The sequence below is a fragment of the Macaca nemestrina genome, chromosome 9, assembly GCF_043159975.1.
Source record: "Macaca nemestrina isolate mMacNem1 chromosome 9, mMacNem.hap1, whole genome shotgun sequence".
NCBI lineage: Eukaryota > Metazoa > Chordata > Mammalia > Primates > Cercopithecidae > Macaca > Macaca nemestrina.
In genome coordinates, this window is record NC_092133.1 from 23,580,860 (window position 1) to 23,607,742 (window position 26,883).

Sequence of the window (26,883 nt, forward strand, 5' to 3'; positions counted from 1 at the left end):
TGCTGCATTTCTGCTATTCTACTCACATTGGAGACCACCGAACCCACACCTTGCAGGTTCATGCCAGGCTCTGGGACCCTTGGATTATGAGAAACCCTAATAAATTAGTTTAGTATTTCAGCATCAAGTCAGTCTTGCTGTTGTTCCCACTCTGATGTTTGACTTTCATTTGAATCTTGTGTACTAGTTTGTTCTGACACTGATGTAAAGAACTACCTGAGACTACATAATTTATAAAGAAAATCGGTTTAATTTACCACAGTTCCACAGGCTGTACAGGAAGCTTGGCTGGAGAGGCCTCAGGAAACTTACAATCATGGCAGAAGGGTGAAGGGGAAGCAAGCACATCTTCACATGGTGGCAGGAGAGCAAGTGAGTGAAGGAGGAGGTGCTACATATACACTTAACCAACAAGATCTTGTGAGAACCCTATCATGAGACAGCACTAGGGGGATGGGACTAAACTATTAGAAACCACCCTCATGATCCAATCAACTCCTGCCAGACCCCACCTCCAACACTTGAGATCACAATTTAATATGAGATTTGGATGGGGACACAAAGCCAAACCATACTAAGCCTGTTTTTTGTTGCTGTTTTGGGGACAGAGTCTCACTCTGTCCCCAGGCTGGAGTGCAGTGCCGTGATCTTGGCTGTGATCTCCACTTTCTGGGTTCAAGCGATTCTCCTGCCTCTGCCTCCCAAGTAGCTGGGACTACAGGCATGTGACACCATGCCCAGCTAATTTTTGTATATTTAGTAGAGATGAGGTTTCACACTGTTGGCCAGGATGGTCTCGATCTCCTGACCTTGTGATCCACCTGCCTTGGCCTCCGAAAGTGCTAGGATTACAGATGTGAGCTACTGTGCCCAGCTTTTTTTTTGGGACAGAGTTTCACTCTTTGTCACCGAGGCTGGAGTGCAATGGTGTGATCTCGGCTTACGACAACTTCCACCGCCCAGGTTCAAGCGATTCTCATGCTTCAGCCTCTCGAGTAGCTGGGATTACGGGCTTGCACCACCATGCCCAGCTAATTTTGTATTTTTAGTAGAGAAGGGGTTTCTCCATGTTGGTCAGCCTGGTCTCTAACTCCCGACCTCAGGTGATCCACCCACTTTGGCCTCCCAAAGTGCTGGGATTACAGGCGTGAGCCACCATGCCCGGCCCAAGTCTGTTTCTTAATCATTAAACTCTGAGCCACTCCACTCACTCTCAAGCAGCCTAATTTACTTTCTTGTTTCTCTATCAGGTAACTTCAAATACTTTTACAATTGAAGGTCTATGCCTGAACCCTGGGGCCCACATCTCAGTCTTAGACCCTTCTATCATTTGCCACTGTTCCCTGAGGTCACCTGATAGCTCACATCTTTGCATATGGCAGTAGATCTCTGAAGCCATGCAGATCTCCCTGGTACTGACTGGATCTGGACTTCTACCAAGCGCTGCCCTTTGCCAAAAATTTCCTGTCCCTAAACTCTGCCTATGTGCTACAGTTTGACACCTACTAAATCTCACTCATATTGACTGTTGATATACCTGGACTCATTCCTATTGCCCATTTCTGGGGATCTGCTCCCGACTGCTTACCTGGATTCCAGGTTCTTTGTCAGGTGTATTCAGCCAGTCCAACTCCATTACAGAGACCATCCTTTTTAGTTGTTTTTTTTTGAGACTGAGTCTCACTCTGTCACCCAGGCTGGAGTGCAATGGCATGATCTCAGCTCACTGCAACCTCCGCCTCCCAGCTTCAAGTGATTCTCCCTGCCTCAAACTCCCAAGTAGCTGGGATTACAGGTGCCCACCACCATGCCCAGCTAATTTTTGTATTTTTAGTAGAGACAGGGTTTTGCCATGTTGGGTAGGCTGGTTTCGAACTCCTGACCTCAGATGGTCCACCCGCCTCAGCTTCCCAAAGCACTAGCATTACAAGCGTGAACCGCTCCGCCTGGTCTCCTTCTTACTATTTGAACGTGTGTGTTTTTTCATTAAACTACATTGGAATAAATACACTTTTATGTGGAAAGAGTGGACATAATCAGTAAAATATCCAATATTTCTTGAACACCTACTATTGTCTGATATTGTTTTAAAAAGTAGCATGTTTTAACTCATTTCACCCTCACAAAACCCTGTTAGAGGTAGGTGTTAATATCTCCATTTTACAGGCAAGGAAGCAAGCACACAGGTTACTTGTCCAAGGTCACACAAGAACTGTATTGTGGAGCTTAGATATAAATTCAAGTAGACTAGTTCCAGAATCCGCGTTAACGAGCACACTCTATTACAACTCTACTACCCTCACTCCCAAAGATGTTTTCAAATTTTGAGTCATTTCAAACCTACATCTGTTAAGATTCTTTGGCTAAATATTTTTAACTCCTCCCAACCCCAGCCTCAAATCTAAGTTCCCACCTCTAATGCAAACCCTTTAACAAAACATGTATTTTCAGAGACTGAATTTTCTTAAAATGAAGTTTATATGAACATAAATACATAAACAATAAACCTAAAAATCCTGGCACTTAGGATTTTGCTTATTAAATCAATACTCAGTAAAATCCCCTCGGTATTCGCCAAATTAAATCTTCAACAAACTGTAATCCAAACTATAATAATGAACTTTAGAAAAAGGGAGGGCCCCTCTAGATCCTGGTATCCAGATTATATATGCCTCATTATTTCATTTTGAACTGTGTTGGACATTAACTGCCATGCAAGCTTGTGTGTGCATTTAAAGAGGTCTCAGCTCTGTCCTGATAAAACAGGATTTAGCTTTGAAAAGTAGGCCTAGATGATATGAGTAAGAATTCTAAAAATGTATGCATACATTGATATTTTATGACACAAACTAATTCATATCAAAAAAAGGAGGGGAATTAAAATTATTTCTAACATGAAGAAACTGGAAATAACGAGAAGATAAAGAGACAACAACCCAAGTCTCCAGTCCACTGCTGGAAACTGAACTCTCAATACAAAGAGAAAATCTGGAAAAAGACCTGAGAAGTCCAATATCAAATTCGGAAAAAGAGAAAACATTAAATTCATTCACTATTTAATTTATGGAGGAAAGTTTATCAAAAACAACAGAAATGCAGATTTTAAAAGAACGAAGAATAACTTTCATACCTTTGTTAGGACTGTAGAGAAACAAAACACTGCTTTGTAAATACAAATAGGAACTCTTCCAACAAGAGTTGTTTTCCCTGATATTACCTAATGAGAGCCAAAAGAGGAAGAGTATCCTTAGACTCTAAAGGTGTTAGAGCTTAAAAGGATGTAAGATATTACCAAATCTTATTCTCCTCATTTCTTACATGGAGAAAGGCAGAACAGGTCCTAAGAGAGAGTGGTGTGTCCCAAGCTCCTCAATTTATCTTACCCAATACTTTTCACTTTATCTAGATTAGAATGAGATACGTAAGACTGTAGACCTTATGATCTGTTGATATAAGAAAAATTTAAAACATGAACTGCACTTAGAAATTTATTTAACTGAAGATTTTGTTAAGAAAACACATTTCAGGTGCTACTGTACATTACATAAACTATTAACTTTTATTTTTTAAAGCCAGGTAATGTCCTGTTACAATTTCTTGATTTTAATGGGTTTGTAGGTATGTGTTCATGATTAAAACACAAAACATTTTGTTGGTGTTATTTCCGTAACAATCTAAAGCAATTTTTACTATTTTAAAATAATGAGAGTGCTTTTCTTTCAAGCTTTCATGGTAATTCACTAAGAAGAGTAAAACTTCATGACTCAGCTTTTTGTGCCCACTCACACACGCCTAAAAGGTCCACTGAAATTGCTTGCTATATTTTAAATTCCAGCTTGAAGTAGGACTCTTGTTTTTCTGAGGCTCACAAAGACTAGACTCACAACTTAGTTCTATAGTGTCTATTTAGCTGGACTTAAAGCCTACATCAAGTACTTTATTGTCAAATAAAAAGCTATCTATGAGGAGCTTAGTAACTTAAGTAGCTCTCCAGAGTTTGGTAAATATTTTGTGTCTACTTTTGATCTCTATTGTCTAGGAAAGGTTCTGTCAAGTTGTAAAGTGCTAGAAAGTGTTGTTTTAAACTTTTAAAAGGTAGTAAGAGTACTACAACTCTGGGATCCTTAGTTGCAACAAAGAAGCACAAAGTCAACTACTATAAGTTTTCCAAAACCACCATTTCCTCAGACCCTCCCCCAAAGAAATAAAAGAGCATCCAGGAAGTCCCATCTTTAAAAAAAATACTTAGCTATCTGCCTGGGGCTTCTAAAATTCAGGCCCTGAAAAAAGGATAGGAAAGACGTCAAAGTCTATCCCTATTAGGTTTAGAGGGAAATGACTCTTCCTAATAAAAGCCATCCATCCCCCTGATTGTTGCTTTGATCACCATATTTCTTACACATTTGGACTGTTTTCCCCTCTCATCTCCATCCATCCATCCATCCATCCAATATTTGTCCATACTTTGAATTCTTATTCAAAAGCCAACCCCTTCCATGGTGACTTTCCTAAGTTCCTCCATCTTAGCTCTCCCTGCAACCTTAGTGCTCAAAGCACTTTGTCATAGTCTGTACTGTCTTTTAATTATTTGAGTATGTCTGTCGGCTCCAAGTAACTGGGTCAACATTTTTTCTTTTCTTTACTGTCCACTTAGAGTTACTCAATAAGGGTTTATTAACTCAGTGAGGTGAGTAAGGCTATTAACTCATAAAACCCCCATTCTCTACTTGTCTTAGAATAAACCAGGGCAGGGAATCTAGAGCAAACTTTGAAAACTGGGTTATTCGTGGTTTGATAAGACTGGCCAAGTATCCAAGATGGTTAAGGTAATGAATATTGTGACCTGAATATGAAATGTCTTAAGCTGACTGAAAAGTAATTACACAAAAAAGTGTGAAAGTATGAGAAGAGCATTATTGGTATCTGGAAATATTTAAAATAAGTAAATACATACATAAAACAGCAATTTCTAAAAATATATATTTACCGCCATGTTTTGAGACCAGGTACAAATAATGATACAAAAACGTTATCTTCAAACACCAAAGAAACTACTGATCCAATCAATCAGCAAACCCTAATTCAGGTGTTAGGAAAAGGTTGTGAAGACTACATAAGGCACAGCTCTGATTCCTGCCCTTAAGGACTTTGCAGTTTATTAATAATTGTGGAGAGAAGTAAACCGAGTAAGCTATCTCGTAAGACAGTTTAATGTTTTATAGGAGAACTTGAATTTGTGGCTTCCAAAACTCAAAATAGGCCTTTAAATAGACATTTTTCATACCCAAAAGGTATGTTTAAAATAATTCATTCTTATCTAAGGACAGGAAGTGTGTAGAGTAAGCCTGCAAAAGGTCATCACCACTATTAAAGCATTTTTTTTTTCTGATCTTTTTAACTGTCATGACTTTTATGCCCAACAGTTACTGATGGTCAAATGTATTCTGAAGCTCAGCCAAAGCTTTTTTTTTTTTTTTTTTTTTTTTAGAGTGATACTCAAAACAAAGCAAATATTGGCTTAGTCATGACACTTGTTGTTCTAAAACGTTAATAGCCTATTGTTCACTGTGGTTGTCTCAACAAGATAATACATTGAAAAACAGCATTTCCTGATAGGAAGTGAATTCCCACTGTGTGTCACAGGACCCTAGCCAAATGCTGGGCTCCAAAGGAGAAATAGCAGTGCCTTCTGGGACTGTGTAGAGACTTCCCCCACGCTAGTTTAAAATGTCTGTTTCAGCTCAAACTACAATCTGACTGATTTTGCTACCATAGGACTGTTTTCCTAAAACGGCTTCAAATGCTTTAGACAACGTTTGTTCAACATCCTGTAGACAGCAGCATCCTGTATATTTCTAACTATGAAGAATTTCCTTAGTTATACATGCCACAATGGATGGGGTAATTTGACAAAGAAGCCATCAGGATGTATCTTCAAAACAGTATGTGACCATTTTCAAGTGTGGTTTCATATAAGCAATTGTTAAAAAAATCATAATATATGAAGCACAACAATTACAACAGATTTTCGCATTTCACACATCAGATATGTTTTAGTAGACAAAAATTTAGGCTCAATTAATTAGTCCAAGCACCACAGCATTATTTAAGAGTTCAATTAGTGAGAAACTGATGTCACCAGCAGACCCTCATACAGAAGTGGAGAAGTGCCTCCAAAGTAACTGACACTGTACTAAGACATTAAGACCTCCTTTTTAAACACTGAAAACATACTTTTCATCTATTTTCACAGATATGAATTTAAATATTTTTGTTGTTGTTGCCAAGTTCCAATCACCAGTGGATATTAGAAAGCTTCAACAATGCAAAAAACAGGAGCAGTTGTCATTTTAGTGGATTCTAAGCAAGACTGTCCAAGTTACCCAGGTATTCCCAGCATTTAATTCAGTGCTTAGCTGCTAGAAGGTCTTCGATACATTTTGCTAAGTGGAACTGTATGTCAAAAAATGTGTATGAAAATTAACAAGGAATACTAATAATTATCTAGCATTTTTTGAATAATGAATAATACCTCAGATTATAGAAAAGTATATTCAAGGTATATTAAGCCTTCTGCCAAGAAGTTAAGGTAACCACCACACAAACATACAAACTCTCCTACCTTCTAGCCAAGAAAATGTCTTTATCTTCCAGTTGTAATTACACAAATCAAATGAAGTTCTTACATCATTTTATCATTAGAACAGCTGTCATTTGATTGAATTATGAGACTAAAACTGTGAAAAAGGCAATGCTAGGCAATGGTCAACATCGTATGTGTGATGCAGCAAAAATGACTGCTTTTGTTACTTTATAACTTTGCCATGTAACTTTGTAACTTTGCTGGCAGGATATATTTCACCTCTAAAGCAGCTTCCTCAGCATCAAATTTGAAAACTTTAGTTAAGTAATGTCAGTTTTGGCATTTAAGGAAACAAGGAGATGGATTAAAGGGCTAGAATGTGCAAACAGTTTAAACAAGAAACCTGAAGCCGAGTTTCAAAGCTCTAGGATTACTTCTGAATGGTCGGACTCACTGAAAATTATAAGGATCCATTTTAAAAACAAACATAACCTCACAATCTTCTTCCTCAAGTATTCAAGTTTGATAAAAAGGATTTGCTTTTAATTCTGGAATGGGTTTGATACTTTTGAAATTGACTTTTTAGAAAAGAATAGTTTATATAAAATATAGAATGATATTCAACTTTCCTTTTTTACATTCTTAAACTTTAAACTGGCTTAGACCATATGGAAGGTCAAATAAATTACAGACCACACAATATATATAAAAGATGTTTTTAATTTAAATATGAGAAACTTCATATAATTTGGGTTATCCAGTTTAAATCAATATTCCAACAAAAATACTACACAAATATTGAAGTTGAAAGGGACATTAAAACTCATCTACTTCAAACCTCTCATTTTATAGATGGTAAAACTGAGGATTCAAGGAGGTCAGGTGACCCAATCCCACATCCAAGTTACCCGACTTTGAACCCAATGTTCTTTCACTATTCTGCTGAGAAATGACTTCCTCCTAGGGCAGTTCTCACCCACCCCCACCCAAGAATGCCTGGGATAGTGCCGCCTACTTTTGGAGCCCTAGTCTGATAAACAGAAGTTGGTGAGGGAATTTTCCCTTTCCACACATCACTATTATACCTTCTCTATAGTACCCAAGTTCTGGGTTCTGTCCCAAAACGGAGGTAGGAGAAGACTCATAGCATAAGTACCTCTGATGGAGAGGGGATGGGAACAAACTTGGAAATGATCCAGATATCCATCGAAGGAGGAATAACTGAGTTACATTACATCCATCCACACAATAAAGTACTATAAAGCCATTAAAAAGAATGAAGTAGGTTGGGTGCAGTGGCTCATGCCTGCAATCCCAGCACTTTGGGAGGCTGAGGCAGAGGGATCACTTGAGGTCAGGAGTTCAAGACCAGCCCGGCCAACATGGTGAAACCCCAACTCTACTAAAAGTACAAAAATTAGCCGAGCTGTAATCCCAGCTACTCGGGAGGCTGAGGCAGGAGAATTGCTTGAACCCAGGAGGCAGAGGTTGCAGTGAGCCAAGATTGTGCCACTACACTCCAACCTAGGCGACAGAGCAAGACTCTGTCTCAAAAAAAAAAAAAAAAAGGAAAAAAGTAGATACATAATGGTATGCATGGTATAATTTTATATGGATTAAAAAGCTGTTCAGGTAGATCACTCACACACACACACACTCTCCTCTGTCTCTCTCTCTCTCCCATCGACATTTTTTTGAAAAATAAATTCCCCTCTGGGGAGTGGTGCTGAGGGATTAGGCTGGGAAAAACATTTTGTCACATGCCCTTTTATATTATTTCATCTTTTTACCATATTCATTTTTTAGTAAAATTACCTTTTAAAAGTACATTAAAGCAGAGAAAGGAAATTCCGTGGAGCTCTGGGAGACAACTCTGGTGATGAAGATAAAGACAGGGTTTATCAATGGTAATTTGACACTCTGTATCTAATGTACATGACACATTATATCTAGTTCTCCAGAAAAGCCTTCTCAATGCTTTTCATGTCATGGTATGTGTATTAGTTCTCACTAATAGGGTATGCATAAATAAGACAAAGCTTGTATAGCAGACTGGAGTAAACGAGAGGGAGACTGAGGGGGCAGATGCACAGGGCTTGGTAAAAAATATTCCATTTTCTTTATATTATGTACCTAGGAAAAGACAGAGTATTACTGGAGATATTAACTAAGATTTTCTATTAAAGTTCCAAATAAAAATCTATTTAAAAATCTTCTAATTTCAATATTTAACAGCAAATTCACTGGCAAGCTTTGCTCCAGCACAACTGTAAGAGTCGAAGTTTAACTGTATTCCTCCAGAGTTCAAAGGGACAGTACGTTGTAACCAATATTTTTTGAAATGAAACATAACAGATAACAGTGTTTTCTGTGTTGTAAGAGAAATTTATTTCAGAGATTTAAAGTGGTTCGTATGTGTCATGGTTGGCTCATGATGCAAAATATACTGAAAAAAGTTTGAAAGCCACTTTTACCCAAGGCTACACAACTAATAGCTGTACACTAAATAGCCAATGTTCAAGGAAAGGTCCACGAAAACACTTGTGGCAGGAGGTTGGCCTAATTTCAACTTGAAAATGCTGATGAGATGTTTTATATAGCTAGTTCTACTACTCAGATATGAAAAAGTAAATTTCAAAATTTCTGACAGACACAACTTCTTACAGTAAAGCTTTAGTTTTCATGTCATTTATAAGAATGACTGAGTTAACGGGGCCGGGCGCGGTGGCTCAAGCCTGTAATCCCAGCACTTTGGGAGGCCGAGGCGGGCGGATCACAAGGTCAGGAGATCGAGACCACAGTGAAACCCCGTCTCTACTAAAAAAAATACAAAAAATTAGCCGGGCGCGGTGGCGGGCGCCTGTAGTCCTAGCTACTCAGGAGGCTGAGGCAGGAGAATGGCGTGAACCCAGGAGGCGGAGCTTGCAGTGAGCCGAGATCGCGCCACTGCACTCCAGCCTGGGCAACAGCGTGAGATTCCGTCTCAAAAAAAAAAAAAAAAAAAAAAAGAATGACTGAGTTAACATCCAACCATTTTTCTCTCAATTCTAGTATATTCCCTTTAGCATTTCTGGAATAGTCTGGTGTCTTTACAAAGAAAATTAAGAGTACTCAAAGCTAGAAAAGATCTTACAAGAGGCTAACCCAAATTCCTAATTGTATAGGTGAAGAAACTAATATCCAAAGAGGTAAATCAGTCTCTTGAATCCCAGGTTAGTGCTTTTTGCTATGATACCATACCTGTGCTTTATTCTTACATCCTTATGAAGTTAGAAGACAGCTAAATCCGATTACTACCGGATTTAGTAGTAAAAAAGAGGAAGTAAAAAAGAGGAAGCTGAAGCAAGGAGATGCTAAGAAGTCTTAGTTCAAAAAGGATGACACAATGTCACCTCTGCAAGCTTTACAGAAATTAGTCATTTTCAACATTCAGCTTTGATTTCAAGGGAGGCAGTTGTTCAATTTGCTTGCACCAAATGAGTGTCTACCCAAAGTGTACACATGACCACACACCAGAGTGTATAGATAACACAAAACACAGCCTCTCCCTCCACATGCCCACTTCAGTCAGTGAATAATTGAATACTCCAAAGGCATTTAAAACTCAGGTACAAACAGAAATTCAGTGTGTGAGGGGAAAAAAAGGTCAGACAGACCCCAGTTGCAAAGAAAAAAACTGCTGAACATGGACCTCAATGAACAACAATAATTCTCCTATAGTTCAACTCACCACTCACGTCACAAACTCTAGAAAGAACACAGAGGCATGGAACTGATGAGGCATGGAACAGAACTTTGGGCTACAGCCTGCCCCAACTCTTCTGACAAATACCCAACAGCAACAGGACAAAGCATCATTATGACAGAAATAAAAGGCTCTTTAGATGCTGCCTTTTTTTTTAATTCAATGAACCCACTCTTACACACAAAGTTCATGTCACGATGTCTCGAAACACAGTATTGCCAGATTATGCTATTAATGGGTCCAATAAATTCAGTATAAAACACCACTTCAAGCATTTTTAAGTTAAATAACTAGCACATTTGGGAGAATACTATTTTCCTTCATTTGAACAGTAAATGTCATCCCCAAAATCGTTAAAACTAACAATTCAGTAAACTGTTTAAGAAAGGGGGGAAAAAAAAGCAGACAAGTGAACTAAAAGAAAAAAACCTTAGTTGAATGATAAAGCCAGAAGCTCCTCCCAAAGAATATTGCATGTTACTAGTGGCTGGCACAAAGCTTAACCATCTATCTTATCTGTGTTTCCCCTTAAGCTGTGAGCAATCAGTATTACAATAGACAATCCATTACTTACAAAAAAAATTGAAGTGCTGTACATTTCTTAAGCTGGTTTTTGTGTGGCAATTCTGTTGCAATACTGCCCTAAAAATGAACTTTGTTTTAAAGAGCAAGATATCCACAGTCGATGTGGTTACAGCAAGGGTGGAGCTCACTCTGGGGGAAACAACACACCCAGGCCGACTTCAGTGAGAGCAAACTGCACATTAATATTGTCACACATTTTCAGAGCCTCAGAGTCACAATTAATTGATTAGTCCTCCTAAAAAAGTTGGGGGGAGTTCATGTTTGAAGATCAGCTTTCCTGCCTTGAAGTAAAATATATTCTCATTTCTTGTTTGTGAAGAAAGTAAAGATAAAATAAAATGCAAGACAGATCACACAGTTCAACCAACAGAATGTTAGATGGAAGTGGAGTACTATAAAGGAAGTCCAACCATGCCAACTTCTAAGTTTAGCAACAGCAGCTTTTACATATCTCAAGGTGTCAGAAGCTTTGCTCATTCTAAAACATTACTTCAGCCAGTTACCAGAGGTCCTGAACATTAACACAAATTACCTCTTTCTCTCCTCACCAGTGCTCTAGTTCTCCTAACAATGCACAAATAATAAAAACATTTTATTATCAACTAGCAATAGGTCCCTTCAAAATAAGATGTCATTTATGGAGTTGCTTTGGTAGAATATTGAAATGTACATGTAAAGAAGAAAATTATTTATTATGCATACCATATTTTTAATACCCCCTTTTTCAATAATTTTGTAGGAATTTTATTTTTAAACGTTTTCCACAGTATGTGTAAATATCTTCAACAGTATCTAAAATAATTTATCAGTTACTGAAACTATTATCAAACATCTGATAATTAGTCAAAGTGATTTTAACCAATACTATTTTCTGTATATGCATATTCAGAAACACAACCAAGAGTTATTTTTAATTGAATTCCTATAATCATAAAATTAAAGTTTGAGTAAAAGCAGCACATGAAAAAAGTATATAATTGCTTACATAGAATTTAAAATGAGCAATGGAAAAGGATTTGAGAGAACACCAGGAAAATATTATTTTTAATGATGCATGTTGTCACGTTACTCTAGCCAAGAGCTACTCTCTCACATTGGAACAATAAATCAGTTTGGAGTATTGAACATTTCAATATTTTGAGAGATGGCTTAGAACATCCTCTCTCAGGACCCTAGTGAGGGGCTGTTGATTGATCTTGCCTTTGTTGGATTATGAGGTCACTCTTGCCACATGACAAATTAACCATTCCAACATACTCTTCTCATAGTCCAACTGCCTGATTTATTTTTTCAACCATCAATGTAATTATGAATCACCTGCTGCCATCTCTTAGCTCTTCCTCATCTCCCCCTCAAACTAACAATTCAAAGTTACCAGTTGGTTATTATAGTAGAAGAATCCTGTCTTGATACTTTTTGGATTTGCACTGGCAGAATGTGTTTTCAAGTCAAACTTCACTTTCACAGCTGCAAAGGAAATGACAAGAGAAGAAAAACACAGCCAATATATATCAGCAATTAATTCCATCCACAACTGCCCAGCTGTTTGTGCATGGAAGAATCAGTCTGTTTCCTTTCGGGGCTTTCACCACTGAAAATTGATACTGCACATTCAGAGACACAAGTTGTTTGTAACATGTCAGGAATGTGCGCAAGATCACACAGAGTTGAAGAGACAAAATGAAATCCAGAACTAGTTTTCTTGGGACTTGCCAGTATTATTTCATAGTAACACACACACACACACACACACCCCCCAATCACAGAGCAAAACACATAAAAAATATTCTCCCTTCTGAATATTACCCTTCCAATAAAGGAGAAAATCTGCCAATAATATCAGATTTAGTATCAAGAATAGACACTCTGATTTATTGGCATAGACAAGGTGTGACATTCTTAGGAATCCACATGCTCTATGTTAAATCCAGCCAATACTGTGGACTACACAGCTACTTGCCCAATGTGTAGTTAGTCCCTTTAAAAAATCCTTATAAATGTGAAAGTTGTTGGGAACCAATGCTTTCACCACAGTCATGCAGAAAAGCAAGTTTTTCTTGGTTAGTCCTGATACTATTTGGCACTCACATACATGCCTGTTTCAGGGATTCATGTAAATTTACAGATCCAATCTTCTAGGGTAACTTTGAAGCAATGAAATTTCTCCTTCCCTCCCCCCTAACTCTGTTTTGTGGATTTTAAATAAAAATACTATACTGAGTGCCAGAGGCTTAACAACTGAAGTACGGACTTGTATGCAACTCATGAAGTGTGCTATCCCCCTTCTCTCCCTGTCCTCCAATTCCAATTTTATTTCAAATATTTGTTTGATTTAAATTGTGTAAAACGCCATTTTTTAATATTGCATTTTCAATACATGACTTGCCATTATTGTTATGAAAGTCAGCGAAAAAAGATGGCATTTTAAAAACAAAATAATTGAAAACATATTTTAGCTTTGTTTAAGAAAAAAAAAAGAGGAAATGAGGTAGCTCCATGACTGAATTCATTGTCTTAAGGGCCTTCCCCTTCCCCTTTTGCCCTCCAATCAACATCAGCTGTACAAGAGTTCACGCACTCCTAAAACCTGTACATTCTCAAATACAACATAGATAGGACACCCACTCTGGGCACCACTAGGGTCTAGGGCTTGATAAATGAAGAGAAGACAAACTGTCTACTCCAAATAGGGGAGTAAAAGAAACATTCCGTAAGTTTCCAAATGGAGATGTTTTCAAGTGCCAGAAATCAAACCAGCACAATGAGAAGCTGTCTCCAACTAAAGTGCTATGAATCCTGAAGTCATGAAGTTTGATTTGTTAAGGAACTACTAGGCATCTCAAACATGTGGTAGACTAAAATTAAAGCACAAAACCAAAAAAAGGGCTTTTCCTTTTGAACAAACATCATCTGGTCAAGGATATATCGGGTTGGGGGAGGGGAGGGGAGGAGGGGAAAGGAGGAGAGGAGTTTAATTTTTGGCTGATGGTGACACCAACTTCTAGAAACGTGGTATAACTATTAGTGACTTAAAACAGCCACAGAGATGAGCTTTGCTTGGCAAGCTTCAGCTCTGTGGGACATTCAGTCTAGCTTGAAATGTCTATGGGAAGTAACCTCTGGCTAAGAAAAAAAAGGTCTAAACTGTTTAAATCAGGTTACTTAAATTCATGTTAGTCTGGGGTGGGGAAGCTGGCTGCTTCCATTGGTTCCTCTACTCAGCTGGGATCACCTTTGTATTCCAAAAGATAGCACAGAGCTTAGAGCTTAGCCCACTGAAACCATCCCTAAGTGTGGAATGGTTATGCCTGAGTAATAGGCATTTAGTTATGATTAAAAACAAAACAACTAAGGATGAACACTCTCCAAAAAGGAAAGCAAAATGACAGAAAAATAGGGGGCAAGGAGATGATCAGAGTAAAATGCATGAAATATTAAAAAGATTAAAAACCAACTGTGTAAACTTGCGTGTCCTCAGAGATCTAAATGCTGCTAAGCAGTTAAAATGCCACTGGAATAATTCAGACTGCTACGCAGTGCACTTTACATACTTATTCCATGAACTTCCACAGCAACCCTATCGGTAGTTACTATTATGATGCCTCCTTTACAGATAAGAAAACTAGGGCCAGGCGCGGTGGCTCACGCCTGTAATCCCAGCACTTTGGGAGGCCGAGGCAGGCAGATCACGAGGTCAGGAGATCGAGATCATCCTGGCAAATGCAGTGAAACCCCGTCTCTACTAAAAAAAATACAAAAAAATTAGTTGGGCGTGGTGGCGGGCACCTGTAGTCCCAGCTACTCGGGAGGCTGAGGCAGGAGAATGGAGTGAACCTGGGAGGCGGAGCTTGCAGTGAGCCAAGATCACACCACTGCAATCCAGCCTGGGCGACAGAGCGAGACTCCGTCTCAAAATAAATAAATAAAAATAAATAAGTAATATACATGGTAAATAATGTCCCTTGCCTATTTAATATTTGATAGATGGTTATTTGTTAAAACAGGTAATCCAAGACTTAAAAAGGAAGAATTATAGAAAAGGCAATGTTGGGGATAAGTGAAATATGGTTAATGTTCAAAATAGGCTTTTTCTGATAAAAAATGTACACGACATAACCTACAATGATTGATAAGTTCATCTTATTAAAGCTGAGGTTGAAATTCAGTAAGTCATTAGGTCTAAAGATTAGGCATGATCCCCATTTAAAACAAAAATTAACCAAACTAGTGAGGTTGTATTGTATCTCCAAGGTTGCCAAACTAGAGGTAGAAAGACATAATATGGCTTTGACTCTATTGATGGCTAAGAGTTCTGAAAACTATGCATTTTATTAACACCTCCTGAAGACACAGACTACATGAAAAAGAAAAAAGCACAGAATAAAAAGTGAAGAATAAATCTATTTGTGCCTTAAATCTGCAATCATGAATAATTTGTTTTGGGAAAAAGTTCTACAACGGAACAGAAAACAAGTAAAAACAAAATGAAATATAGCCACAATATACAAAATATTCATGACACATGCAATTTGTTTTTACTTTCTAAATCTTTGAGGTATAACTTTTAACTGTGGTAAGAATACATAACATGAGATCTACCCTCTTAAATTTAAGTATACATTAGTGTTGATTATAAGTACAATGTTCTACAGCAGACCTAAAGAGCCTTTTTATTTTGTTGGACTGAAACCCTCCCCCCTGCAATTTGTTAAAAATGTTACTTTTGCTTTGAGCTGTTCCATCCAAGGATACGGGGCTCTGTAGGCATTTTTAAATTGCTTTTTCCAACTATGAGACATCTCTTTACTTGGAAAAATATGTTTTAAGTTTCAAATACTTTACCCAGTAAAAGCCATTCCCCCAATTTTTTTTTTTAACTTGGGAAATTTAAGTATTTATCAATGATGTTTCTAAAATTATCCTCCAAAACCAAATTCAAGCACTTAGCTTCAAACACTGCTGTTGGATAGGTAGGAGGCACAGCTGGCTCCTCCCAGCCCCCTACTCCCCCTCAAAAAAAAAAAATCACAAAAAACTAAAAACAAAACAAAAAAAAACACATGATGTGTAGGCCTACTAACAATCTCAGCCTCTCTGAGATCTAGCTCTAGAGCTTGTGTTGCCTGTATATGACAAGAGCCACATCCCACCCTCAAAAATTAATGCTTTAAGGGTCCTCAGATATGATAAGTAAGCTTTTTCCAAGACAGGCCGAGAGACAGGTTTGGATATCTGCATCCCTACCCCCCAAATCTTTGTCCTTCAACCCCCGCATAACTCTGCCTGCCTTAAAGTATCTTAATGTGTTTTTCCACTCGATGGTTGATAGATTTGCTATATACTCAGTAGCATGATAGGTGTAATGAAAACAAAAACAAAACTAGTCTGTAAATGTATCTCTTCTGTACATTTTAGAGGGATTTCAGTTTATAGAATCATACATACTGCTCCCAAACATTAGTGAAGTGTAGAGTATCAATTTATTCTCTGCAACCTACAGCTGTACTGATCACATGATCTACTTTGATTTTAGATTTTTTAAAATTTATATTTAAATTCTAAGTTGGTAAATCAATTCACCAAGTATTTTTCTACTTTTTTCTTAAACACATTTATTCTACTAACGATTCATTCCCGAACTATTACATGCTACAATTGAACAGGCAGCACGTTAGAAAATGTAAGAAATGAATACGACACTGTCTCTGACCCTAAAATACTAGCAATTTAGTGGGTTGGGGCAGGGGAGAGGGAGAGACAATTGTAGCACACTCTATCTTGTAATAGATATACTACAGATTCAGAGAAAGAAGCCTATTTGAAAGGTTATAGGGCAAGTTACCCTGGAGCTTGGTCTAAAAGGAATGAGTATATATGGGGTGAAGAGGAGAAAGATTACAGAAAGACAATATATGTTTTAATAAACTTTTAACACATAGCTTTACTTTAAATAAAAGTATCACAGATTACAACTAATACAAAAGGGAAATCAAAATTGCCACTGGCTAACAGTTTACAGTGATTTGTAAAGTTTAAGCTACAGGAAGCCTACAATCTATTAGCCAACCACACAGTTTTGTGTCATGTGCTTTTGCTTTCACTCTACTCTTCTGACTTGCATGCTAAGAAAAGAAACTCAAAAGTCATTTATATTCTTTCTTAAACAATGCTTGTTCTTACACTGAGTTAACCAATGACTTAGAAATAATTAAGACCAATTATCCTGAAAGCCAGTCAAACTGTAATCTGACACCACGTCACCATGAAAAGAGGCATAAGAATGTTCTAGGTTAATACTAAGGTCAGTAAAATTCCATGGTCAACGTGGCACTATAGTATACTATACCCTATGGGCTCAAATCCTTAAAGACATCAAGTATAAGCAAGGTAGATTTAACGGGAAAGGATGGGAAGGGGGAGGGGAACACAGCAACTAATAAGCATTATGTTTTGTAAGGCACTTAAGTTCTGAGGTTCACTGGCCCAGAAAGTTGTTGATATATGAGAAAGGTTACTTTTGTGGATTGAAAAATGGGCTAAGGTGATTAAATATACTTAAAGCTAAAAGGGATGATATGTTAAATTGCTGAGACTGGGTCATTCACTTGATCAACTTATTATTGATGAGAAAATGCCACAGGGTTAATGTTTAAGATGCTTCCACATCGAAGTACAAATAAATAACAAATCTTCCATTTTTATGAAGAATATGCAGATCATTTATAGCATATACAATCATCACAAACTGAGAGGAAAAACCCTTTAAAACGGAGAAATTAAGGTAGGATTATTTATGTAAATTATTTAAAGATTCCTTGCCAGGTTCTTTTAAATAGTAATCGCGCCTGCATTTAACCATGTTATATTGAGATACAGGCAACTTTTTTTTTTAAGACAGGGTCCCACTCTGTTGCCCAGACTGGGTACAGTGGCATGATCATGGCTCACTGCAGCCACAACCTCCCCGGGCTCAAATGATCCTCCCAGCTCAGCCTCCTAAGTAGCTGGGATCACAGGCTCACATGACCACACCCAGCTAATTTTTCTATTTTTTGCAGAGATAAGGTCTCATCATGTTGCCCAGGCTGATCTCAAACTCCTGCGCTCAAGCGATTCAGCTCCCTCAGCTTCCCAAAGTGCTGGGATTATAGGAATGAGCCACCATGCCCAGCCACTAGCCAACTTTCTAGAAGCACATACTTTATATAAAGCAAGGCCTATAATTTATGTACTTTATACTAATGAATTCACACCTACAACATCAAAACTTTAACAAAAAAGAAAAAAACCCTCTTGCCTTTCAGAACATTCACTTCAGGAGTTTAATCCTGGAGTAGGAAATCCTCAGTGAATTCTTTGGACAGTATATATGTACACCCATCCCTAGGTATCCATCAGGGATTAGTTCCAGGACCTCCCATGGCCACCAAAATCCAGGATGCTCAAGTCTCTGATATAAAATGAAGTGGTATTTGCATAAAACCTTTGTACTTCCTCCTGTATACTTTAAATCATCTCTAGATTACTTATAATGCCTAATACAATGTAAATGCTATGTAAGTAGTTATTCTGTATTTTTACTCTAATATTTTCAATCTGCGGTTGGTTGAATCTGAGAATGTGAAACCCTCAGAAATGGAGGGCCAACTGTAACTTCCTCAGAATATTCAGAGAAAAGGAGGAGAGTGGAAAAGCTCATGACAATTGCTTCTGAATCTCTGAGAAGGAAAGTGACAGGAGGAGTACAAAAACTGGGTGGAAGGGGGAAAAGGAGGAGCTAAGAAAGCAGATGAACAGACAATATAGGAAGCCAAGGATGACATGAGATAAGGTGATCAAGTAACTGTGGCAGCCGGAAGAGGCTGGGCCACACCCATAGAGAGCTATGTGGCTTATTTCAAGGGGGTGGAAACTAAGCAAGTGAACAATTTTGGTTTTGTTTAACTGAAAGGTTGCACAATCCTGTAAATGGGGGAAGGAAAAGGGGTGTTTTTCCAGTCTAGAGAAAGTTAGGATAAATAGCTATCACTTTAAAAAATATTAAACAGAGAAGTAATACCTAAATCATTCATAGGAATATGAAAAAACAAAGCAAATCAAAGCAAAAATCATCTGGCATTGTTAGTATTTTAGAAAAGTAATGTATACCTTATACATGAAAATGAAAAACTGAGAACCTTGAGGAAAGATATATAAACTCTGTGTAAACCCAGAACATTACTTATTGACGGTCATAATGAAGCTTTTTATCCTGTGGACTACGCCATCCTTCAAACTACAAGATCCCCATAAAGTACACTGACAGGAATTTTCGGGTACGTGGATCAGTGTAAGGTCCTTCCTCACTCCAACTTTAAATTTGGCAGCTTACAGAAATAATTCTCAGTGGCTGGATTCTTAAACTTACTCCAAGATAAGCAATACTGTGACTCCTGTGGGCTATTTCCAAGTTATTAATCTGAAACAGTTCTCAACCCCTTTAAACTCATTCCTGCTGGTCCAATATAATAAATGATATGATGCTTTAAATAAAAAGGGGAGGTGGAGGGAAGAAAGAAGGCCCAAGTTAGCACCTTTGAAGTTGCTTTAAAGTTTTAAAAAACTGCAAATGAGAAGTAATAACATAATATACATTTATTATATTTTTCAATCATGTGGCTAGAAACTACAGAAAGAATTTTAGAAGGGCTTTCTTCCAGATGCAAATTACTTTGTTTGATTTCACGTTTAACAGCTACTGCCTTTACTACACTCTAGGAAATGAAAATTGAAAAAAAAAGTGAGGTATTTCAAGTTTTTTTATAGATGATTTATTAATCAAATCTATTTTCTAAGCATTAATATCTTCCTACAGGAATTTTTTTAAAAGGCACTATACATTCAAAAAGTGTTTGCTTTCACCATAATACAAAAGTCAAGGTGTGCTTGCTAAACCAGAAAGCAATCAGTGCACCTAGACCCGTGTTCTTAACACAATCAGAACAGAGCAACCAAGTGTAGCTTTAACATTTTGGCTTATCAGTTTATAAACAAAAATTTGTAGCTAGAGTTCAAAGAGGGATCTAAATATACAAACCTCTCTCAACATAATGTCATTATATAGATCACACCATTAATAAGAAATGCTCATGGAAATACTCTTATTTTAGAATTTTCAAAAAATTCTAGACAATTATATCTCAAAGAAATATAAGCCGCTTAAAATTTACAAAAGAATTTCGAGTCATAGTCAATAACTAGAAACCAGGTTTTCTTCAAGTCACAAGTTGTGGACTAGGCTTACAGAAGTCTGTAACAGACTTCCATAAGATGGGGAGTTGTTACAGAGAACCACACACACACAAAAAAACCAGAATGTTGAAGGGTTCATTCTCAGTTAAAAGGTTGACCAAAAAGAAAAAAAAAAATCTATCCCTTAACAGACAGAATTAAAAACCCAAATCAAGGGCCGGGCATGGTGGTTGTAATCCCAGCACTTTGGGAGGCCGAGGAGGGTGGATCACGAGGTCAGGAAATCGAGACCATCCTGGCTAACACAGTGAAACCCCGTCTCTACTAAAAATACAAAAATTAGCTGGGTGTGGTGGCACACACCTGTAGTCCCAGCTACTCGGGAGGCTGAGACAGGAGAATCACTTGAACCTCGGAGGTGGAGGTTGCAGTGCGTCAAGATCGTGCCATTGCCCTCCAGCCTGGGTGACAGAAAGAGACTCCATCTCAAAAACAAACAACACCCAAATCAAAAATCTTTATCTGTTTTTTCCAGAACACTGACTGGAAAAAGTCTCCCTTGCTAATCTGTAACAACAGGCCTACACTCACAAAGATTTGAGATTTGGGTTTACACACCAGCATGATCCAGAAAACCCCAAGTCAAGAAAGAAACATGAAGTGCTCTTCATGTTTCAAAACCTTTAAAGATAAGATTAGATGCATGAGAAAGGAAGATGCTATAAAGACTGGCAGATTTTAAGGACTACTGAATAATTGAAAAAACTTAATGGATTAAACAGTACATGAGACCCAACTGGAAAGAGAGTAAACTGGAATACAGACTTGAAAAAACCAGCCAGAACGAAGCACAGAGACAAAGAAACGGAATATACAGAAGAGAGCCTAAAAGAAGTCGGGCCTAAAAGAAGTCGGGCATGGTGGCTCACGTCTGTAATCCCACCACTTTGGGAGGCTGAGACAGGTGGATCATTTAAGGTCAGGAGTTCGAGACCAGCCTGGCCAAAATGGTGAGACCTCGTCTCTACTAAAAACACAAAAATTAGCCAGGCATGGTGGCACACACCTGTAATTCTAGCTACTCAGGAGGCTAAGGCAGGAGGATCACTTGAACCTGGGAGGCAGAGGGTGCAGTGAGCCGAGATTGAGCCACTGCACTCCAGCCTGGGCAACAGAGTAAGATTCTTTCTCAAAAAGAGAGAGAGAGAGAGGCTAAGAAAAATGAGAGAGAGAGACAGACAGACAGACAGACAGACACACACACACACACACACTAAGAGACTTTAGTAAAGTCCAACATACCAAAGTTCCTGAAGCGAAAATAGAGAGATCAGGGGAGATACTCAAGGAAATCATGGCTAGAGACTTTTTGTAGAGTGGTCCAGGGACAGATTGGCTACAAAGGACTGACAATTAAACCTGCAACAGACTTCAAAAGAAAACAAAATAAAAGTAATGAGACAAAGAAATATATTCAAATTGCTGGGAGAAGATGTCAGTCTAGGAATTGTATATCTAACAAAACTATCTTTGGAGAATAAGAGTAAAATGCAACACTGTCTCACTAAAAAATTTTATAAACTTACTAAAGGAACTTTTAAAGGGCAAATTCCAGGAAGAAAGAAATTAAAACTGGAAGGGCAGGCTGGGATGAAAGAAACAACAGTGGGTGAAGAAATCTGTAATTTTTTTTTTTTTTTTCTGAAACAGGGTCTTGCTCTGTCGCCTAGGTTAGGGTGCAGTGGCAAGATCTCAGCTCACTGCAACCTCTGCCTCCCAGGTTCAAGCGATTCTCCCACTTCAGTCTCCCGCATAGCTGGGACTACAGGTTTGCGCCACCACCCCTGGCTAATTTTTGTATTTTTTGTAGAGATAAGGTTTTGCCATGTTGCCCAGGCTGGGAAACACGTAATTTTAAAAATACTATATAAAACAATAGCAATAACAAATGCAGGTGGTTAAAAACAAGGTGAACTCATATCCCGGTTACTAATAGCATATAAGATAAGAATAGAAAATAAGAGTGTTTTAAGATCCTTGCATTGTTCAGAAGAAAAGAAGAGATAGCTATTAACTTCGGATTTAAGAATGGATGTTAACATTTAAGATAATCCAGAATATATCTTTTTAAACTGAGATCAATAATAAAAATAACCCAATTTTTCTATTAGTAAAAGACGTGAACAGCACTTTGCAAAAGAACATCCAAAAAACCAGTAAGTACATTAAGAAGTGCACATCATCATTAGTTATAAGGGAAATAAAAATTAAAGCCATAATGAGATACCACTATCTACCTACCAGTATGGCTAAAATGAAAACAGAAACAAAAAACTGTTAATATCAAGTATTGGCAAGGATGTGGAACATCTGAAACTCAAGTTGTGTCAATTAGTACAAATACTTTGGGAAACTGGCCTTATCTGCAAAAGTGGGAGACACACATGCCCTGTAAGCCAGCCACTCCTCTCCCAGAAATACACACTCAGAAGAGTTGCATGGATATGAACACAAAAACCATACAACAAGGATGTTCATGGCAGAATTATTTTTAATAGATGCAAACTGGAAACAATCTGAATGACCATCATTTAAATGAATTATTTTATGTTCATAGAGAATGAATTACTGTTACATTTAACAACATAGACAAATCCCACAGGAAAAAAATGCTGGGCAAAAGAAGCTGGAGACAAAAAAGTAGATATTGAATGATTCCATGTATATAAAATCCTGAAACAGGCAACACTACTCTATGGTATTCAAAACTAAATTTTGAATTTAGAATATGGTATGTTCAAAACTAAATTATGTCAGGATTATGGCTACCTTGCAGAGAGCAGGGAAATGCCTGAGAATCCAGAGCAGGGTATTGCTAGCATTCTAGTTCTTGACTCAGATGGGTTACACATGGTGTTCACTATATATATATATCAAGATGTACTCATCAAGATGTACTGTATGATTTCTGTACTTTTCTATATATATGTTAAACTTGCATTTAAAGTTTATCCAAAAAAATTAAGTGATTTCAAAGAACGAAAAGCTTCCTCTCTTTCTATAGCAAGAACTTATAACTTGATGCCATTTTTTCTGTTGGTTAGCTTAGCTCTCTGGAGACACTGTTAAATCCTCTTTCTCACAAAACCAAAGCATTTTCATATCCAATTTCTTATCAGAAGTAATCTAAGTTCTCCTATATGAGCTGTATACATACTCCTATACAAAATATAAATGATCCATATAATATCAACTACTTAGCATGGAGGCGTAATACAGAAATTCAAGAAAATTTAGGTCTCAAATCAGTATACTACTTACTCTGCTTCTCCACCTCAACAATACAATGGATTTAAATATATAGTGCAGCATAAATTATCACAATGTTCAATCATTGTGGCCAACAGCAGTGTTACAGTATTAATGCATTCTGTTGTCTGAATTCAACAGCTTCTCCCGTCTTCAACTCCTGATGCCATTTTTCAATGATAAGAAACATTAACAACACATTCACAAAACACTTAAAATCTAAATTAGGCCTTCTAGTCATTAAATGAAGACATTGTTCAAAACTGTATTATGTAAAATGAAAACAAAAACCTGCATGTAACCACTAACCCACAACAAATAATTAAGAAGTATTTTTTCCCTTAATCACAATCTTTTTGCTGGGCAGAGATAATCAGAACAGATCCTGAAATATCTGTTCAAGACTAACACATTTCAGGGTTACACAATCTTGCCCTATCCAATCTTGTCCTAAGAGAATTTTCTGAATTCTCAGTGTAATAGAAATTTTATATCCATGTTATGCTACTTTTGCCTAATACTGTTTTATCTCATAGTTTAAGAATCTGATAGAGAATGTGATATGGAAACATATCTGCTGATAGAATGCTACTTTCTGATACATTATTTAAGAGCAAAGGCTGGAAGATCCCTAGAAAAAACTAATTTTGTCTTCTTCACTAACTTATTAAAATCGGTTACCATTTTGAAAATTTTGGGGGTACATTTCATACTTTCAAATACATAAAGGTAGGTTTGTATTATTTTATAGACAGGGTCTTGCTCTGTTGTCCAGGTGGGAGTGCAGTGGTGCGATAACAGCTCATTGCAGCCCTGACCCTCCTGGGCTCAAGCAATCCTCCCATCTCAGCCACCTAAGTAGCTGGGACCACAGGTACACACCCTTACGCAAGCTAATTTTTTTTTTTTTTGGAGATGGAGTTTCACTCTTGTTGCTTAGGCTGGAGTGCAATGGCACAATCTCGGCTGACCACAATCTCCATCTTCCGGGTTCAAGCGATTCTCCTGCCTCAGTCTCCCGGGTAGCTGGGATTACAGGCATGTGCCACCACACCCAGCTAATTTTGTATTTTTTTTTTAGTAGACACAGGGTCTCTCCATGTTCATCAGGCTGGTCTTGAACTCCTGACCTCAGGTGATCCACCCACCTTGGCCTCCCAAAGTGCTGGGATTACAGGCGTGAGCCACTGCACCCAGCCTCAATTTTTTATTTTTTGTAGAGATGGAGTCTCCTCCTGTTGCCCAGGCTAGCCTCGAACTCCTGGGCCCAAGTGATCCTCCTGCCTTGGAACCCCAAAGTGTTGGGATTATAGGTGTGAGCCACCATGCCTGGCCAATTTGCATTAACAGTAAAAATCTAGTAGTCAGCAGAACTAGGTTCTAGTGCCAGTTCTAGCTCTGATTTTAACTCACACAATGATTTTGGTTAAGTTACTCAAGTCTTTCTAGGCCTCACCTTGCTCAAGTGAAAATGAGAGGACTGAATTAGATGCCCTTTGAAGATTTCATACAATTCTAATATCCTATAACAGGTCTAGTGAAGAATGTATCTCAGACTAGAAATTTACAAGGATGGTTATGGTACCCAGATAAAGATCATACAGCAATACAAAAGAAAAGCAAATATCCCTTAATTATTCAGTCCATTTGTTAAGTTAGGTCTCCATGCAAATGGACATTCCTTCCTCTACAAGCACCTGGATTTCATCTATTTCAGCACTTATGTGCACTGTAGAAGTGTTTATGAAGTACAGTACCTATTTGCTTTATACCTTGGCAAAAGCACTTCTTGACGATGCTATCATTCTGCTTTCCCAAAGGAAAGCTGACTCTAGTCAATCCTCTCTCATTTAGACTTTCAACATCAATTAGCATTAAGGGGACACACACAGAAACCACCACCCCACCCTCCCCCACCCCCCACCCGCCGCTGCCAAAAAAAAAAAAAAAGACTGACAACCCTTTTCCAGGCTGCACTACACCAATAAAAGTGTCATTGAGTAAGTCAATCCATAAGCCCCTCTCTAGTACATACATTGTCAGGAAGCCATCAGCATTACCTGTGTCTACTTTGGCTGTCATTTAAGGCTCTGCTGGATGAGCCTCACCATCTGGAACACCATGGCTTCATCTTTCTAAATCAAACAGCTCAGCTGGCTTACCTCCTTCTCATCTTTCATATTATATAGTGGTGGGTCTTTCAGAGTAATAGGCACTAATACAATGAGAGGGACAACAGAGTTCGTAGCACAAAGCTCAGGCTCAGTGAATGTCAAATACAGCCAAAAGGACCTTAAAGGTCATCTAGTACAATTCTTTCTTTTCACTTGAGAATTCAGAGGTGCCCAATGTCACTATCTAAGGCCATACAGAATGTGCATATCCTAACTTCGTGCTAGTACTCTCTACTTTATAAAATTTAAAGTTGCCTCTCAGGAAAGAATGCTTACATTGGAATCCACCTCCTATGGAACACGGTAATTGTCATTCCTCTGTATCAACAATGAAACACCCACTTCAAATGAGATGAGATACTCAAAAACTTCTTCAAGTTCTGTCTGTCCAAATGTCAAAAACTGAATCTGTGCTAATAGACACAATCTACTAGTATATTAGGCTCAGACAGAGTGCAAAATCCCAAGGAAGGAAGTAGTTTATATTGTTCCAGTGGCAAAGATTTTTAGGATAGTGAGATGAAAGAAATGTCCTGAAGTTGTCCTCGGGCTTTGAGAGAGAATAAAATGGTGGAATGGTTAGAACACAGAGCAAGCACTGGATTCTTTATAAAGAAATTGTGTGATTTGCAAAGAAATAAGACAACTGCTTCAATTATAACACTAGGCTAAAATATCCAAGTGCTTTACCTTCTTGTAAAAATTTATTCAGAGGAGGGTTTTCCTTGTCATTTAGTTTTTGCAGCACACACATCCCATATTTAATCCACTATCTGCCTACAACCTAGTATTTAGCTATTATTCACATTCACTCTTTTTTTTTTTTTTTTTTGAGACTGAGTCTGGCTCTGTCGCCCAGGCTGGAGTGCAGTGGCCGGATATCAGCTCACTGCAAGCTCTGCCTCTCGGGTTTACGCCATTCTCCTGCCTCAGCCTCCGGAGTAGCTGGGACCACAGGCGCCCGCCACCTCGCCCGGCTAGTTTTTTGTATTTTTTAGTAGAGACGGGGTTTCACCGTGTTAGCCAGGATGGTCTCGATCTCCTGACCTCGTGATCCGCCCGTCTCAGCCTCCCAAAGTGCTGGGATTACAGGCTTGAGCCACCGCGCCCGGCTATTATTCACATTCTCATGTGGGCATATATCCAACCTCATACTCCATCAAACACTGGAATAAACGTCAATATATTAGGAAATTAGAAAAACGAAATGAACAGGAGGGAAAGCAAATACATTTTCACACAAAGTACAGGATACA

At 38.1% G+C, this 26,883-nt stretch overlaps 1 protein-coding gene across 8 annotated transcripts in view; it reads right to left on the bottom strand.

The window, feature by feature from the left end:
* The window catches only part of LOC105466556 (adducin 3), a 128,587-nt gene that overhangs the window by 47,687 nt on the left and 54,017 nt on the right, over positions 1-26,883 (bottom strand). The window contains exon 1 of one of the 8 annotated variants that reach the window (XM_011715537.3): positions 6,623-6,768. The exons of the other annotated variants lie outside the window; for them this stretch is intronic. The gene's annotated coding sequence lies outside the window, so the exon portion shown is untranslated. Of the gene's footprint in view, positions 1-6,622; positions 6,769-26,883 lie in introns of those variants that run through there. 8 annotated transcript variants of the gene reach the window in all.